We start from the raw sequence: 4,792 nt of genomic DNA on the forward strand, positions 1-4,792 counted from the left end.
GATGTATTTTAATCACGCAAAATATTTATAATATTAAAAAAAGAAATTAGAAAATTGCTCAAATAATGATTATTTAATATTCTTGGAAAATATTATTAAATACGAATAATAATAATTTTCTTGTATAAAGAATAATAACTTCCTGTAATTTTTAATTAAAATAGAAACAAAATATAATTAACTAAAGCTATTTAAAGGAAAAAAAATCATTAAAAAATTCTTTAAAATTTCGTGTTAATTATTTTTAAAGTTAATGTAAATCTGTATACAGTAATTGTAAATGTTTTTCCATCTTATTATTGTTATTATTATAAAAGGTTATTTAAATTTTATTTTTGATAATTTTTATCTTAATAAAGAATTACAGTATCTTCATTAAACAATGTAATTTATTTCTTAGTTTTTTCTTCATGTTAACACGCAAGCAATTTTCAATTATTGTTGTTCTTTTTTTGGCAAGTTGTTTTTCAATAATTAAAATTTCAATGTTTTGTTGTTTAAAATGTAGTCATTTTCCACAAAAAAAAATAAAATAAAATTTATATACTTATAATTGAGAATAACGTGTGCACTGACTGGAATAATGCTCGAAGCAACAGACAGGTGTAAAAATCCATTAGCCATTAGTCACTATATGCAAAAAGTTTTTCGTTTTTTATCGAATAATGGAAAAACTTCGATAAAAATGAGTCATTTTTTTATTAAAAATAGTTTTAAAGCTTTATGAAACCCGCAAATATTTTTAGTCGAATTAAATATAGAGTAGAAAAATAATAAGGAAAAAAAGTGAATAGTGATTACGTTGAAAGTATGGGTTTTCAACGTAGAATTATCTCATAATTGCCGTTATATAGATTGTGTAATGTTGGTATTTTAAATTTTAAAAATATTTAAGACGTTTTTATTTATAAAACAGACATTATCTAACGCTTAAATTTCCATTATTTTATAATCAATTGAGATATTACGACGCTTGAAAATTATGAAAGTTGGTTGATGTTTTAAAGATGTAGTTTTCGATTTTCTATTAATACATAACCATTTTAAAATTCATATAATATTAAATTAACATTATTTATAACGTTAGCATGACATATACATTCGGAAATGCTATTTTTACATAATATTTTTGGATTTTTGGCATTTGTTGTGTAGAAATTGAGTGTCTCTCAATACTAAACAGGCCTAGTGATTTATTCAAAGAAAGTACAGAACTATGCATGTGAATACGCAAATATATATATATATATATAGAAGTCGAGTGAATTCTACCTTCCTGATGTATTTCAAAAAAACAAGAATGAAAAATCGTGGAATTATAAAAGGAAATAAAAATAGCAGAGTTATATTTTTACGAGAAAAATATCTTGTTCGTCGTCATAAAATTTCCAGGAGTTTAAAACTATAAAGATAGGTACCATTGCTTTGATGAATAGCTGCTAAAGTGAAAATAGCGTAATTTGGCAGAATTCGCGATAAATTTATTGGACTCTTGGAATCTCTTTATTTAGGAAAATCTATGAAACGGTTGAACAGTCACATTGAACTCATTCTGATACCGAAGGGAACATTGGAATGTAATGACGGGTAAGGGTTCTATAAAAATTCATGGTTGATTCAGTGGAAAGTATTTTATCTTACTCAAACTGAATATCGTTTCAACATAGAGTTGGCTTTCTTTTTTCCTTCCTACGCGTGTAAATTTACATTGTTGTGGATTGGTTTCCAAAACATAACTTACACCAGCTATTCTGTAAGTAAACTATGAAAAGTTACAAAATGTTATTTATATTAAACGAGAAAATTTTCCAAACAAAGACTCGTTATAAATGATCTTAATGAGGGAACTTTCCGTTTCTAGATAATAACACGAAGGAATTAATTATAATTCTCTTTGCCTTTTAACAGTAGGAAACGTAATTTATTTAACTCATTGCAGATATGGCGAATAATAGTTTCAGAGAAAAGTGTTAATAAATTTAAATGTTTAGAATTAATTTCTTCTTTTTTTTCAAATGTATGAAGTGTTTACTAAATCTTTTAATTATAATATCAAGTAAATAATATTAGAAATTTAGAAAAAAAAATATATGTATGGTATATTTGGATAAACAAATATACAACTAACAGAAAATGACTAAAAAGGAAACTTTTGAAAGTAATAAGAGAAAGTAATGCTAAAGAAAATGATCATTTGAGTTGCGTCAGATGTAGTTGATTGTATGGTAGTTTACATTATTATTATGGACTCGTGGGAGAATCCATAAATAGAAATAACGACCATTCAGAAAAGTATTACGAAAGCTACAGGTGTACAAATCCATTAAGTGTTAGTCACTCAGAAAAGTGGATATAAAAATGATGTATTTTAATCACGCAAAATATTTATAATATTAAAAAAAGAAATTAGAAAATTGCTCAAATAATGATTATTTAATATTCTTGGAAAATATTATTAAATACGAATAATAATAATTTTCTTGTATAAAGAATAATAACTTCATGTAATTTTTAATTAAAATAGAAACAAAATATAATTAACTAAAGCTATTTAAAGGAAAAAAAATCATTAAAAAATTCTTTAAAATTTCGTGTTAATTATTTTTAAAGTTAATGTAAATCTGTATACAGTAATTGTAAATGTTTTTCCATCTTATTATTGTTATTATTATAAAAGGTTATTTAAATTTTATTTTTGATAATTTTTATCTTAATAAAGAATTACAGTATCTTCATTAAACAATGTAATTTATTTCTTAGTTTTTTCTTCATGTTAACACNTGTTTAAAACTTAGTAAAATTATCTCTTCCTCCTAAGAAATAAATTGAAAATAACGCAATTCAAATCACATTTAATCCGATTAATATAATTTGCATATAGTCTGATCACCTAATATTATGCACGAAAAGATAGAAGTAAGAATTAATTAAGTTAAAGTTGGAGGAAGCATATGCAATTTTCTAAACAAGAAATATTATCCGACAAAATATATTATAAGTCATCTTATTCTTAAAACTAGATAAAACGGCTGAATCTACATCTTTTGTTTTTGATCATTTTCTTTAACGCAAGATACCTTAAAATGAATGATATGATATCATATAAATATATATATTGGATTTCTTTAATTAGTAATTAACTTTTATAATGTTCTAATATAAAATGAGATTTCAGTGAAATTAAATGAATTATTCATGATATTTAGATAATTAAAATATATAATTTAACAGAAAATCACATGTCATGTTATCTTTAAACCTTAACTTTAAAGTATATTTAATCACATTTTTATAAGAAAAAAATTTGCAGCTCATATATTTAGTATTTATAGCCAACAAGTTTACAACATTCTTTTGTTGGTATCCTCGTATTTTTGAAAATATTTCACGTCTAATGGTTGACATTAATAACTTTCCTGTTAAACGGAAGTTTGCTTATGAATTAGTGACGGCGTTATAATTAAAATCTAAAGACAACAATACTGAAAATATTTCGGCAAATATAAAAAAAACCTGGCTTGTTTTGTTGTTGAGCAGGATCATTTTTCAGCTCGTCCTGTCATCTGGTTGCTTAATTACACACACTGGGTGGCAAATATAGCGAAAATAAAATTTTCTTTACGAATCAGAATTAATTACATTTCTTTATACATATTTGCTAGCAAAGAAGAACAAAACTTTATAATGTATCAGATCACCTAAAATAAGAAATATAACTTTTTCCTTTATTAAAAAAAAAGGAGTTACTTCATGAATATGAATTAACAATTTTCAAATTGTACATAAAAAATGATTTGTTAGAGTAATCATTAAGTATGAAAAGAAAATAATTTTTGTTTCTTTTTGTTTCTCTCCAATAAGCTTAGTAACAGACAAATAATTAGTTTTGTACAAAATGTCATGTATTGTGTGACAGATCTGTTAAAACAAACACGTCCGAGTTGTTTCGATAATACTATTTATTAAGCAGACTTATATAAATAAAACGTGTCAATTAAGTTCACAGTTTGTTTCACAATTTAAGTTAAAAAAGTATTTTAACTATTTACTTAAGTTCTTTTAATGAAGTTTCTTATTGGTTTCCATGCAGTTATTTTCAAGTAGAGAGATATCGAAATCGGTTTCGTCCAAGAGAGTTATAAGTCTTCAAATCTTTGTTTCTCTCTAACAAGACATCGTTTGTTCCGGGATCTTGTACAGGCATTACTCGTTGTTACTTTGTCTGATTCCGATAGAAAAATCCCCCTCTGATCTCTAACAACCTTTACTATAGAAAGTAAGAAGATATTTGCTAAAAGATAGAAGGAAAAAGAGAGAAGATTTTGTCATTTTTAGTCACATACACTTTAAAGAATAAAAGAAAACAAAATATTTTACTAATATTTTTAGAATTCAATTTTTATGCTAAAAACGCAAATAATTTATAGGTTTAAGTAAGCGTATGCATACATAGAAAACTTTTAATAATATATAACACAATCACAATAATATGTTTTGAATATTTTATTTATTTTTAAAAGTGTAGACGGAAATCAAGAAGAATAACTTAATTTTTACTTAAAAAATGAAGAAATGTCTAGACTAAAAGAATAAAATTATGAATTGATTTAGACCTAACTATGAAGCTTATTTTTCAATAATAATAATAATAATAATAATAATGAAACTCATTTTATGAAAAATTTTTGTGTTTACTATTTGAATCTTAAGATTTAAGACAAAATATTTGTTTCATTAATATAAAATTATTTTTAAATCAATATATTATATATGATTAAATTGTCTTAATGGC

The sequence above is a fragment of the Centruroides sculpturatus genome, unplaced genomic scaffold (genome assembly GCF_000671375.1).
Source record: "Centruroides sculpturatus isolate CEXI.00-Female unplaced genomic scaffold, Cexi_2.0 scaffold155, whole genome shotgun sequence".
NCBI classification, from domain to species: Eukaryota; Metazoa; Arthropoda; class Arachnida; order Scorpiones; family Buthidae; genus Centruroides; species Centruroides sculpturatus.